Source organism: Macrotis lagotis, chromosome 5 (genome assembly GCF_037893015.1).
Source record: "Macrotis lagotis isolate mMagLag1 chromosome 5, bilby.v1.9.chrom.fasta, whole genome shotgun sequence".
Taxonomy (NCBI): domain Eukaryota; kingdom Metazoa; phylum Chordata; class Mammalia; order Peramelemorphia; family Peramelidae; genus Macrotis; species Macrotis lagotis.
Genome location: NC_133662.1, coordinates 189,846,199 through 189,861,244, shown reverse-complemented (window position 1 = coordinate 189,861,244; position 15,046 = coordinate 189,846,199). Strand labels below are relative to the sequence as shown.

General features: G+C 37.6%; 1 protein-coding gene across 3 annotated transcripts in view; it reads left to right on the top strand.

Moving 5' to 3' along the window:
* Positions 1–231: 231 nt before the first annotated feature.
* The window catches only part of WDR27 (WD repeat domain 27), a 292,990-nt gene continuing 278,175 nt past the window's right edge, over positions 232–15,046 (top strand). For all 3 annotated transcript variants that reach the window (XM_074188085.1, XM_074188082.1, XM_074188083.1), the window contains exon 1: positions 232–365. The gene's annotated coding sequence lies outside the window, so the exon portion shown is untranslated. The remainder of the gene's footprint in view (positions 366–15,046) is intronic.

Genomic DNA, 15,046 nt, shown 5'->3' with positions numbered 1-15,046 from the left:
GCCGCGGCCGCCGCAGCTGACCGACGAACCGGAAGTGGGAGGGGCCGTCCGCCTCTCGCGAGAATGAAGCTGAAGCCTAAGACTGGAAGCGGCCAAGAGGGCGGGGGAACGAGCCCAGCTCGGTAACCCCGGGAGATCGGCGAAGCTGGGCCGGGATTGGAGGAGAAAAGCGGTGGGCGGAGAAACGTCGAGTCTGGTGAGCCGGAACCCAGATCCCGAAAGGGATCGCGAGAACGGGAGCGGGACTGGCGTCGGGTCTCTTCCGGGGCTTCCCCTGAGTGCGAGCCACATCCCGGGACCCTCTTCAGGGCAAAGCCCCCGGATGGGGACCGTCCCCGCCCCGACGCTGCGGAGCCTGGAAACAGGTCTGTCTGTACCTGGTGAACTTGATGCCCTTTAGCCTTGAGCCAGCCCCGCCCCCGCCAAGCACACCCCAGCCCCGCCCCCAGCTCCCACACCTCAGCCCCGCCCCCCAGCTCCCACACCTCAGCCCCGCCCCCAGCTCCCACACCTCAGCCCCGCCCCCCAGCTCCCACACCTCAGCCCGCTTCTTCCCCTCCCCCCAGTACTCCTGCACTCCACTCTTTTGCAAGTCTGCTTTTTTTAAAAAACATTTTTCTTATTTTTTAATTTTTAAATTTTTTAGGATTTTGCGAGGCAGTGGGGTTAAGTGGCTTGCCCAAGGCCACACAGCTAGGTAATTAAGTGTCTGAGGCCAGATTTGAACTCACGTACTCCTAACTCCAGGGCTGGTGCTCTATCCACTGCGCCACCTAGCCGCCCCACCTTTTTAATTTATTTTTTAAATTGAAAATGCAGAGTCTGGAGCCAAGATGCAGCAGAGTTTGGATGGAATCTCTGCTGCTTGGCTAACTTGGTCTAACAATTAACAGCAAGAAAACTCAGGTGCTCCATCGGCCAGCGCCACACCATCCACATGGAACCTTCGCTAACAGCAAATGGAGCAGTTTTAAGTACTATGGACAAGTTCACTTCCCTTGGCAGTGACCTTTCCAAGGACCTACACATTGACGATGAGGTTGACAAATCACCAGAGCTAGCTCAGTATTTGGGGGGCTTCTAGAGAAAGCATGGGAGAGACTGACTACCAAACTGGGGGTCTGCAGAGCCATTGTGATGCCTGTGAAACCTGGCGGGTCTACCACTGCCATGCCAGGAAACTGAGTCACTTCCATTTAAATTGTCTTGGGAAGATTCTGAAGCTCACCTGGCAGGAGAAGATCCTAGACACTGAGGTCTTTCCCCAAGCCAAGCTGTCAAGCATTCCAGTATTACTACAGGGAGTGCAACTAGGAGGGGCTGGACACATTAACCAAAAAACAGGGCAAATGCTCACAGGGTGGGTGTGGGGGGGGGGGGTTAGAAGAAGACACACTGGGACTCCTGAAGATCTCTCTCAAGAACTTTAGGATGGATTGTGTGGCATGGGAAACACCAGCACAGGAGCACCCAGCATGACATGCCCTTATCAGTGAGGGTGCTGCATACTATGAGGAAGGCAAAATTGAAGCAGCTCAAAGGCTTGTGACATATAGAAGTTTAGAGTACCTTCTCCAGGTGTTCACATGGTCCATTTGTGCCCAACCTGAGCTCCTATTGGTCTGATCAGCCACAGAAGGACACATTGTAATCTGAAGCAAACGTTATGTCATTTTGATCTTCTTCCACAGTGAAGCATAACCAGTAAACCCATACCTCCTAGAAAGACCTCTCCCAGAATCTTCTATTTAGATTCTGATCGTGAGTAGGTTAGATTGGCCCAGAGTGCAAATGAGTATATCTTGCTTTCATTTTTATTTTATTTGATTTATTTAAGGCAATAGGGTTAAGTGACTTGCCCAAGGTCACACAGCTAGGCTGTCTGAGGTCAAATTTGAACTCAGGTCCTTCTGACTACAGGGCCGGTGCTCTATCCACTGTGCCACCTAGCTGCCCCAAGATCAGTATTTATTAACCATGTTTGTGTGTGGGTGGGGAAGGCTCCTTTGATTGTTTAAGCTGCTAGACTCATAATGATGTTTTTAGGTGCACAAAATTTAGATACATAGGGTTACAAAGGAAATCAATTATAAAGCGATAGTTATTAAAATATTCAAGAATCCAAGATTAAGAACTCCTAATAGACTCTTGTCTCAAAAAATCTTAGTTCATGTAAAGTAGAACTTTCAACTGTTAAAACAACCTTCTGAGATAGGTAGCCCAGGTAATATTAACTTCAGTTTAGAGTACTGAGTTAGAATGTCGATCTTGGAATCAGAAAGACCTGGGTTCAGATCCCATGTCCTGATACTGTTACCTTAGGCAGATCATTTCATCTCTGGATATTTCAGGCAAACGCCCTGGACTATTTTTTTTTTAAACTAAGCTCAAAGATAGGTTCTAGATTCACACTTTCCCAGATTGTGCTTCATCCTACTATAGTACCAATTAAACTGGAAATGTCTTTGGTCAGAAGAGAGTATGTTGTTAAAGTCAACAGAAATATAATCTCTCCAAGGAAAAGAGGGCATCCCCTATAGATAGTGATGTAATCCCCCCCAGGGTGGGGGGTGGGGAAGTAGTGTGAGTTCTGCTACCTCTCTCAGAGGGCTGCTCTAACAGCTCTGCAAACTTTTTTTTCCTACTGACTTTACTTCCACTATTGAGAAAGTATTTTGATTGCTATGGGCTTTAACTCCACAATAAAACTTCCTTTTTTGGAGTAGATCATGTCCTTGAAATGTATCTGCATGTGGGAATTTCTGTTACTTTTCTCACAAGGAAAAAAAGTAATTTTTCCTACTCAAAAGAAATCTCTTTCCATAAGCAAGTATCTACTGGGTGAGTGGGTGGATAGTGTATAGGCATTAGAAGCCGACAAGATGATTTAAAGGCTATGGTCTCCTTAGCAACTATCTTTAACAGGATCAGATCTTGGCTTTATAATGCCAAACTCCACTTGAAAAGGCTTTCCAAAACACATTGAAAAGAAAACAAGGCCTCTTGGGCTGGAGTTGTCCTTAACCACAGGTGAAATAATTACTCATTTAGCAAGGATTACAGATCACCAGATGAAAGGGAAGCATTCCTGGCTCCTCTCCTAAGTTTTTTGTTTTTGTTTTTGTTTTTTCCCAGGAAACTGACCAAGATAATTTTTTAAACCCCGCTCTGTTGTGAGACCAGGACACTGACAGGCAAATGGGAGAGTCTTTCCAGAAGATAATATTAATGCAGGTGGAAGACAGGATGCAAATTGTAGTAAGCCACCATGAAAATGGAACTAGAGAATACCTTATATGAAAGGAAAATGCTTCTTTTGCTCCTGAAATTCAGAGTGAGAAACTGCAGAATAGCCAGAAATAGAGGCACAGAGTTTATGTGATTTACCCAAGATCACCAAGCTAGGAAATGGCAAAGTTAGAATTCAGAACCAGCTTTTTTGGTTTCTGAATTCTTGCTCCTTGCCCACAGCTGCCAGTTGGCTATTCTAGTGCCCTTTGAAGATTTCTGTGAGTTTGGTTTTAAAAATAACAAATTAAATATATGTTAACCTTCATAATTTGTCTTATTAGACCCTGAGTTTCGAAACCTATGAACTTTTGCCTGAATGCCTGTAAGACCCTGAGTGTTGAAACCTTTGAACTTTTGCCTAAATTCTGTTCCTAAGTCTCTGCTTGGTCAGCTTGCTGAGTTTCTGCCTGATCAGCTCCTGGAGATTCTGCCGGGTCAGCTCTCGGACCATGCAACAGGGTGGCTTCTCCCAGGGCCTGCATCCAATAATAACACGCCGCACCATCTCAAGACAATCAGCAGGCAGATGCTTGGAAATCCTCCACTGAACCATATATAAGGTCTCTCCTCACTTTACTCGGGGTTCCAGGATCCTAGCCCTGTCCTAGGACGGAACCCTAGCTCGAGCTAGTTTAATAAACCCTTGCTATTGCATCTCCATCGTGTCGAGTGCCTCTGTTCTGTAATTGGGGACTTTTCTGGGACCATAACAGCTACTGTTATTATCCCCATTTTACAGCTACAAACAGAAATTGAGTGAATTGTCCATAATCACACAGCTGCAAAGTGAGTTTGAATTTGAATTCAAGTCTTCCTAACTCCAGGTCCAGCATTCTATTACTTAGACCCCTTCAGCTGCCTGAAAAAACCCTAAAGATGCAGAGAGTGTGGTCAGTAGTCTCCAAAAACAATAAAAAGGTTGATAAAGATAAGGCATGACAAAGGATAGGAGATGGACATTTTAAAAGACCTTAAAATTTGGGAGAAAGCAGTTTAAGTTTTGTGATGAAACCTGAAACCAGGTTACAAAAGTTGAAGAAGCAGCTGTTAGTTTAATGGCTGGACTAGAGTTCAATAACAGCCCTAAGGCTTACCCTTAAGATACTTACTATCTTTGAGACTAGGAAAGGCACCTACCCTCTCTCAACTTAAGTTTTCTCAGCAGCAAAACAGGTATTAAGAGCCCCTACCTCTATTTTTTTTTTCCTGAGGACAAAATAACATTTATAAAGTACTACAAAGTTCTTTATACATGCTAGCTATTTTAAATGAGAGAAGAGGAAATAGAATAAATGTAGCTAGCTTTTGTTTGTTATTTTGGGAAATAATTGGGGTTGAGTGACTTTTCTAGGGTTATACAATCAGTAGGGTATCTGAGGCTAGCATTTGAAGTCAGGTCTTCCTGATTCTAGGACCAGTACTCTATCTCATAGGTAGCTTTTTATTTTCCCAAAGAGTTTGGTTGATAGAGTTGGTAGGATCTAGTGAGGTTTTTAAAAAACTATATACTCTGCTCCAGGAATGAACCTTTTTTAAAATTTAATTTAATTTTTGCAAGGCAACTGGGTTGAGTAACTTGCCCAAGTTACACAGCTAGGTAATTATTAAGTGTCTGAGCTCGAATTTGAACTCAGGTCCTCCTGACTCCAGGGCCTGTGCTCTATCCACTTCTCCACCTAGCTGCTCTGACTTTTGAACCTTTTTTTAATAGCCAACCAATTAACTCAAATGGCACCTTTAATAGTCTTCCCCTTGTTCCCCTTGTTAGTAATCTCTCTTTTGGAATTCATATAGCATTTGTTTATCTTCCCTCTAATGCACTTATGTAGTATTGTATATTATTGCTCTCAAAGTATTATTTGATAGGGACCCCAGAAACTATACAAACAAATGGTTATTCAGTTTCATTTTGAAAACAGAAAACCCACCTTTGGACAATAGTAATTAGGAGGAAATTTTGGGTTGGTTTTTTTTTGGTATACTGATCAAAATCTGTCATTCTACAGAGGGATTATGTTTGGATTATGATGAACTCGGGTACTGCTGTGTGAATGGAGAGAAGCAGATTTTTAGAAAAGATATGGAAATAGAATCAACAAGCTTTGTCAATGGATTGGATATGAGGAGTGAAAGAAAGAGCTCCTCAAAAAGAAATCATTTGATCTGAGAGTTCTTTTGTTTGGTAGGGTGAAGCTAGAGGCCTGCCAAGAAAAGAACTGTAACAGATTTGGAGATTTCACAAGATAACAAGTCTTCATGTGAGGGAAAACATGTCCTGAATAGCTAAAGAAGCAACCCTCCAAGAAATGTGAGCAATTACTTTTGTGGAGAAGCAACCAGGTCACAAATGACAAAAAATTACCTTGTGAAGAAGAAATAAGGATGCATCTGGAGCAAGGTTCCCTCAGCTACCATGAGAGAGGATCCAGCTTGTTTACCATCCTAAGAACATGCTTTTTTAAAGGCACGTTCCCTCTTCCATTGGTCATAGGGGAAATCAATCAATCTACATTCATTAAGAGATACTAGATGCCAATCACTCTGCTAAATGATACAAAAAGAGGCAAAAGACAATCCCTGCCCTCAAGGAGCTTACAGTCTTATGAGAGACAATATACTAGTGACCTAAACAGGTATTTCAAAGGTAGCAGATAGATTTAATCTACAAATGCCCCTTTCCAAGACTGGAGAAAAGAATGCCCAGTGTTAGTAGTGCTCCTTAGCTTGTCTGCTCCTAAACAGTTGTTTAGCATGCTTGTGGCTTTCTTTCTCTCCACAGTGGAGGGCCTTGCCTTACTCACACGCCTTCTTTTTTCTCTTTAATATACTTTTCCACAACCAAAGCTCTTTGAGAATCCTTAATAGTTTTTAAGATTACAAAGGAGTCCTGAGACCAAAAAAATGTTTAAGAATCATTCATCTAGATGAAACATTGTGGTATCTTTCGGTTTTAAATCTATTATTTTAAGTACCATAGAAAGTAAGTGACATTTTTCTAGGAGAGAGAAGGGAGATAGCGCCCACTGAGATTGCTGACCTATAAAATGAAGTGAAGACAGAAGGCTGAATGTTTCCTACTTGTTCCAAACTAGTGTGATAACAAGAGAAAATCACTGCTTACTGAGGGAAGCCAGGAGAATGACTATTTCATTTGGAAAGTAGGAACAGAAGGGGAATCCCTGGTTAGAGGACTAAGATGATTGTCTGGAGATTTCTTCATGGGGAAGAGGGAGGGAATATGTTATATATAATACCTAGTCTGTCTATCGATCTCTATCTATCGATCTACCATCTATCTATCTATCTATCTATCTATCTGTCTGTCTGTCTGTCTGTCTATCTATCTATCTATCTATCTATCTATCTATCTATCTATCTATCTAGATACTTGAACCAGTTTCTGTGCTTGGGATTTCCACCTTTCCTTCTTTGCTAAAAGAGTACATATACAAAATGTGTTTGTTCTCCAAATTTTTCAACCTGAGCCAGTGCCCTGAAGTCAATGTTTTAGGTTTACTTTTAGAATTGATAGCAAGCCCCTTCAAATATAGTGAGGCAATTATTTTAGTTTGAGAGATGCTTGGGATAGACTTGGAAGAGGAGAGTGATCTCACAATAAATCCCAGTATATCCTCAGAAGAAAAAAATGTTCTGACCACCAGAAATACAAGAATATCTGGAAGAAATAACACAACAGATTAAAAAAAAGGCAGAAGAAAATTTAAGAAATAGCATTATTAAAAAAAGCTGACCCAGAAAACAGGTCAAGAAGAGATAAGGTCTAATCAAACTGATCTGCTTACAGCTCTCTGAACTTCAGTCTCTTTGCCTACTTTTAGATATTCCTATAATGTTGCACAGTTGGGATACTCTGCCTCTTTCCATAAACCTTAGGAAACAATGTGTTCCCAGCTAAGAGTAACTTGCCTTTTATTCCTGTTAAGTTTCTATTTCCATCTCATTGTCCTACAATGCCTTCCTTATTTCAATAATCTCTGAATGAGGATTTCCCAATTTTGTAGTCTACTTCTCAAAACATCCCCAGTACCCTCAAAATCCATCACCTCTTGAGAAATTCCCCCCTCTCTGGCTTCTTCAGATTATCATGAAATTATGAGTTAGTGTAATGTCAATAAATAAAAATTCATGGAATATGCTCAGATCTGTTTATAGGTCAAACCAAATGTAGTGTATTGCAGATAATAGTTTTAAAGACTATTAGACTGTTTTGTGAAGTTTTCAAAATGCTTGATTTTATTTGATCCTTACAAGAACTCTGGGAGGTATAAAACCAATGAAAATTAAGTGACTTGCTCAGGGTCACATAGCTAGTAAGTGCCTGAGGTAGGATTTGGACTCACTTTACCTAATTCCCCAATAGCACTCTATCCATACACAGCTCCCTATTAAATGTCCTCATCAGTGAGGCAGATTATGCACCTCTATAATCCCTAATTATTTTACAGTGGCATTTAAATTGTTTTCTCAGTTATATTTCTCAGGCATATGAATATTATTACTTGGTAAAGCTTTATCTAATTTGCTTCAAATGAATTTTCAGAATTATTAAAGTCATTTTAATTCTACCTTTTAAGGGATATTGCTGATCTTGAATACAGCCCAATTCATTTTCTTCTCCCTTTACTATCTCTCACTATGTCTTTTCTCTCCATCTTCCTGTTAGTTTTGTTATTGATATAGTCAATTATGCTGATAGTTTTCCTAATATTGAATCTGGTATAAATCAAATATAAATCCTACCTGATTCTCCCCATCTTCCAAGCACTAAAGAGTAAGCTGTATAAATCCTGTTCCTTTTACATAGACTCTTCTATTCTTGTCAAGTTCTAGTAAATGTAGGTTTGGAGAATCTCACTTGAAATGTACTATAGTCTTTTAAGGTGCATATTTATGATTCCTGAATAGTTAAAGCAATTAGAAGCTTCATTCTTATAAAACACTCCTTTTTTCCTGGCTACAAACTATTGGAATTCATTATTATATCAACTGAATGTTTTGCTTTCAAAGTGTGCATATAAATCAGAATCGTTTTAAATTGTTTGTTACATTCTTAAGTTAAAATAAATTGTAGGGGCTGTTGGAACATGTTCTGTTAATCAGTTTTCAAAAGGCACAGAGATATGTTCCTGACCAATGATAACTCATATACTGTTGCTATTTGATGACAAGCTTTTTCCATGAACATTTTAAGTTCCCTCAAGAGCATGAACAGTGGTTTCATCTTTGGAGACATTTTTGATTTTAATAAGAACACTTGAAAGAATAATTTAAACATTTTTAGTGGTATAAATCTGGATTAAGTAGCAAGTAAATTTTCGCCAAGGGACTCCAAGAATGATGAGAGAAATTAATCTTATACTAACTATTATTTTGTGATCCATCTTTTTCCTCCAGTTTTTTGTTAAGACCCCACTTCTGAAAAGGCCAGTCAATTTCTGAAGAGTACCTCCCAGTGATATGACTACTTCTAGTTCCTAAGGCACCTACTTCTGGCCCCACCCAACTAGGAACCTGGCTTTTGTTTATCCCAAAAGCAGAATCGAGACTGAACTAATTCTTATTACCAAGAGTTACTAAAAGACCATCTCTTGGTACACTGGAGTAACCTGACTCTTGAAGGAGAAAATTAGCCAGAGAGGTCCAGATGGAAATAACTGCCCCTGTCCAGATTGTTGAAAACTGCTGACTCTCAAAAACCACCTCAGCAGGAGGAGCTGAAGATTTTCAAACCCACATCCTCAATAAGCATTCACCAATCAGGGCTGAGTTTCACTTGCCATGGTAGTTTCCTAGTAGAAGGAATACAATTGATTCAAGATGTTTGATTCTACCTTGAAGTCTTTGGCAACTGATCATTAATTTATTGATTTTGGCTAGGTTAGTTAATAAATTGATTATTGATACCTGAAACTTTGTCTTTTGGTATTTTACTCAAGACAATGGCAGAGACTGCACTGAGTTTCAACCATATTTTATTTTCTTAAACTCACTTCTAGAAGTTTAGGCTATTTCAAATCCATATGGAGAAAGTTAAAGAAAATAGTCTCCCTGGTGGAATAAATATCTAGCCTAAGTTTGAAAGTGTGCAAAGAAAAATAGTATTTATTAGTATTGTATTTATATTTGTATAAAATAGTATTTATGTTAGTATAAATAGTGTTTATTTTAAAATCACAAGAGATATATCTAGTGTTAACAGATTCAAGGATAACAGTAGGCTACTTACTGTATACTTTACAAGGCTCAATTCCAAAGGTCATATTAGTGTATATTGTATATCACATTACAAAAACAAAAAAATAAAAAGAACCTTTATTTTTGTCCCAAGGACTATAAGTCCACTAGAGTGCAGTACTTGATTTCAGTCATTTCATAGGTCATATCTTTAGATTCATTAATTTTCTTATCCTTAAACTTCATTGGAGGAAAAATGTCTAATAAGAATCAGAGAATTAGAGTTGGAAGGTACAGTTCTTTGCAGCCATCTAGTATAGACTATTCCTGGGAAAAGAATCTGCATCTAGTAAAACTTCAGATCCAGAAAGAATGAATTTGGATATTTAATATATGTATACACACATTTCCACAAAATTGGTCAGTTGGTCAATTTAATTGGTCAATGCTGAATTAATATAAAGACCATAATAAAAGAATTAGAGATTAGGCTGTCAAACTACTTGGCATTATTTGAATAACAAATGATATAGAATGAATGTCACTGGGCTAGAAGAAACTCAGAGAGGTCCTCTCTTCCTCTTGCTAATTTATCCCAGAAGTATTTGCCACTTATCACTTGTGTAACCATGAGTTCAGTCTAAAAATGAAAAAATTGGGCTACATAACTGTGAAGACTAAATACAGCATCCTAAATGTACTTTTTCATAATTCAGCATTATGAAAATTAATAATTTTGTTTATAAAATAAACTTGGAAAATGTTACATTGAATTTTTTTTTGTTAAATGCTTTAAAATAAAAGAATGACAAATATATTTTAAAAATTAAGAAATATAGGGACATTCAGGTAGTACAGTGGGTAGAACACTGGCCCTGGAGTCAGGAGGACCTGAGTTTAAATCGGGCCTCACTTAATAATTACCTAGCTGTGTGACCTTGGGCAAGTCATTTAATCCCACTGCTTTGCAAAAACAAAAAAATAAAATTAAGAAATATGATGACTTAAAGGCATAATTAATAGTAATAATTTCTAAATTTATAATATTAGAGCTATTCTTGTAATGTTTTACAAATATGACTAGAGTAAATCAGAGACCCAGGAGTTGTCTATAGATTGTTTAGAAAATTAGAGAAGACTGCTTTAACCCAACAGAATTAGAGCTCAGACTAAAAGATTATTCAGTATTAGAGATAGATTGGCTTTCAGACCTCAAAAAGTGAATTTGTGCCTTTATAAATTATATGCACATAAACATCACCACCTGGAGAGGAGTTTCTAGAGATTTTATCAGTCTTGTGCCACATCTTTACTGAGCTTTGAAAGATAAAAAGTTGAAAAAACTAAATAGATGATTGTGAATGGAATAGAAAACAGAATTAAAGATTCCAGACTAAAAGCAAAAGCAAAGAGTGATGGGTAGTAAAATAAGATATGTTTTAAAATATATATTCTTAAAATCTTGGTAAATTACTTTATGAATAGTCTCCATTCATTTGAAAAGTAGTGATGTAAAAGTGTGGCAAAAGAATAATGAATCATCATTGTAGCAAGTCACAGAAAATGATGAAAATGTTTCAATTTGGTAATGTTTGATAAAGTTCCATGTGGATAACCATAATCATTAGAATTATGGTAGTTCACATTATTATAGGTTTTAAGTTTAAGGTTTAAGATGGTCTTTTTTCCTAACAGCGCTTTGAGATAGGGAATACAAGTATTATCATCTCAAACTGACATTCAGGGAGTTTGAGGGAATTTCATTAAGGTTACACTATTAATGACAGATTTGGGAAGACAAGGACATCCACATAAGTACAACAGATTATTTGACCTGCCTATCTTCATAATTATTATTCATTCATCCATCAAAACTTATCTTCAAAATTACACATATCTACTGTGTGATGGCACTGAACAAGACAGAAGCCTTAGGATCTTCTTGAAGAAACTACTTTCTAAATAAGGAACTGACAAATTTATATCTATAGGATCCTTTAAGTTAGTCACAGTTTCTTTCTGTGATTTGTTTGAACAAGAATGTAGTTTTTTGATCATATTTTCATAAAAACATGATAAAGGTTAACTTTTTTTTACAATTTTATGAATCACAGAATTTTGAGGTTGGAAGGTACATTAGAAGCAATCTCCTGAAAAGAATTCCTCTTGTAATACATACAACTGATGGCCATCCAACCTCACCTTGAAGACCTCCAATGAGAAGCAACCCATGACTTCCCATTCAGCTTTTGCTGAAGTCTTATTATCATTAGGAAAATATCAATCCCTAATCTCTCTTTACAAATCCCATCCATTATCATTCTTTTTTTCCTGTTCTCTAGGAATAAACTTTTTAATCCCTCTCCTCTATGCCAACCAATAAAATACTTGCATAAGGTATTATGTACCACCTGATTATTTCCTCTTTTCAGGCTGAATATTCCTAGTTCCTCCAAATAATTCTCATAGGATGGAGATTCAAGTTCCCAAATATCACAGTTGTCTTTCAGATGCTTTCCAGTTTATTGTCTTTTCTAAACTGACTCCAAGCACAGAACACAGTATTCTCAATGGAATCAGAACAAGGTGGAGCACAATACAATGACTATTTGCTTCTTTTTAACATTCTCCACCAATGCTACCCAAGATTCTGTTAACTTTTTTCTGTTTCCTATATCTCATTATTGATTCATGCTAATTTTGTAGTCTACTAAAACCTCCAGATCAGGTGTGTCCAACTTGCAACCTGTAGACTACAGAGGTCCTTGAGGACATTCAAGGGGTCAGCCACATTTGTTGTTGTGTTCTTTGGTGGCCTGGGTTGCATTGTATTGATGAATGGATATTGAATTGTACTGTATGGAACCCTAGAGGTGTTTTTGTTGGTCTTTCTGTTCCAGAAGAGATAAAAAATTGGACACTCTTGGACCAGATGTATTTTAGATAAACCCTTGCTTATCCACACCTCCCCAACTTGAACTTGTAATGATAACTGATTTTTTTGAGCAAAAGTAGGTATGACCTACCTCCCAAGATTGTTATGAAGATCAAATAAGATTTTTAAATACTCTCTTTTTCCTCTCTCCCTCCCCCTCTCAATTTCTCTCATTTTCTCTCTCTCCTCTTTGCAAATGCTATTATTATTATTATTATTATTATTATTAACATTATTAATCCCAAGTGAATTTCACAATACTCCACTAGCCTGTCAAGACCTTTAGGCTTCCAACTCTGATATTTTGGGGTAATTCTTCTTGCCAGCTTTATGTCATTTGCAAAGTTGATGACATCAAATGAGATGCCTTTAGATCTTCCCTCACTTCCACCTGACTGTACTCATTTTGGATCTCTGATGACTTCATCAGGCCTCCTGCAAATTCTTTATTGGGAAGTCTCATCATTTTCTAAGCTGTGTTAGAGAGTGGAGTCATAAACTCTTTCACTTAAGGAGAGAGAATAGGATAAATATATCCTCAGACATTTCCAACTTAATGGCACTCATTTGAACTCTTTTGGTAGTTTAATAGCTCAGTGGATAGAATGCTGGGGCTGGAGTTGGGAAGACCTGAGTTTATAGATGGCTTTAGACATTCACTAGCTGCGTGATCCTGGGCATGTCACACTTTTTGCTTCTGTTTTCTCATCTCTAAAATGGGGGTAATAATAATACCATTGCCCTCCCAGAGTTGTGGAGGGGATCAAATGGGATAATTGTTAAGCATTTAGCAACATTCCAGGTGCTTATTAGTGTTAGCTGTTATTGTTATCATTGTTGTTGTTATTATCATTATTTATCATATTCCCCTTCCCATTTGCTTTTCAGCTTTCTTTTGTGTATTGTTTATCCTGATTGGATTATAAGCTCCTAGAAGACTGGGACTTTCTTTCTTATTTGTATTCCCAACAATTAGCATAGTGCCATCAAGGGAGTAAGGGCTTAATAAATATTTATTAACTATTGACTTGATGAGCCATACTTTTATCCAAGTCACTGGGGAAAAATTGTTAAAAATCACAAGACCATGCACAAATCCCTTATCCAAGTGAAGGTCTAACCATTAACAAATGTCAGAGAACAGCTATGTAGGCAGTAACAAATCTATCTAGCTATACTATTGATTGGCCCATACCTCTTCAGAGTCACCTCTTTCTCCCTCCAACAATATGAAATGTTTTATGCTTTGTTAAAATCTAGATAAACTATTCTTTTTTAAAAAATTTACTTATTTAAGGTAATGGGGTTAAGAGTGACTTGTCTAAGGTCACCAAGCTAGGTAATTATTAAATTTTTCATGACTACAGGACCAGTGCTCTATCCACTGTACCATTTAGCTGCCCCAATATATTCTTTACATTCTAGTTTCCTTAGCAGTTTAGCTCATGCCACTTTCTTCATTGAGCTCTTTCTTGATCTTCCTTGCTATTAGTGCCTCCCCAATTATCTTGTATTTATTCATTGCTTGCTATTAGTGCCTCCCCAATTATCTTGTATTTATTCATTGCTTTTGTATCTAATTTTATATGTGATTTTAAGTGTAAAAACATTTAAGTATGTGCACATTGAGTGTGTAATAAGTGCTTAAAGTACACTTACTTCCTTAGTTTGGAAGAAATCTATTTCTAATATCATCTTCCCTGCCATTCATTTTAAAGATTAACAGCAAAAAACAAAAAACTGATTACAATAGCACTGAATATAACAAAGATGTATTTGATAAATGTTTAAAACTGGCTCTCCAAGAAAATTTTTTTTTGCAGGACAACACTTTTAAATTCAATTTTCCTTAGTAACATTTTCTCCCTCACTTTCTTAAGTCTACACATTCAAGAAAACAATAAATCAAGAATTAATTAGTTTCTAAGGTGAAAATATGTACATTAAAGATTTGATTATCTTCTTCTGGGAGCCTGTTTGAGCTGGTTCCATCACATCCTTGATTACAACCCATCAATGACTTAGTAGATCAATCTTAGGGATCTGTTTTAATCACAAAGGACTTTTAACTTGAAAGTATCAGAGGCAGGATATGAATAGAGATTTTGATTTCAAGTCCAGCCCTCTATCCATTAGACCTCACTATTCTCCTGTGGTAATGATTCTAGGGTTTATTCATGTAACATAAAAACACATCTCTAAGGTAAAATTTGCTTACTGGTTCATAATTCCTGAGTATTAACCTTAAGAACTTAATATCTTTACTCAGGAGCCTTATATTTATTCTGTATTATATTTTCTGTAGCTTATGACTGAACATTATTTATCAGTTTGTAATTCTAAAAGCATTGCCCTTGTAGTAGAAGAATACATGAAGGTAATTTTGGGTACACTTTGAACTAATTTGCTTGTATCTCCAAGAGAATTATCTATGGTAATTATCTATAGAGAGGGAGAAATTTTGATATACCCCAAGTAGAAAAGGACACTTGGAAATTCTGCCCAGATCTCAGTTAGGATGACCTTAAGACTTGAATCATGGAAGAGTTTCACCTAGGACAATTTGCTTTCTTACCTGAAGATGAGGGAATGACCTCTAGTCTCTTCCAGACTCCTAATTTTTGT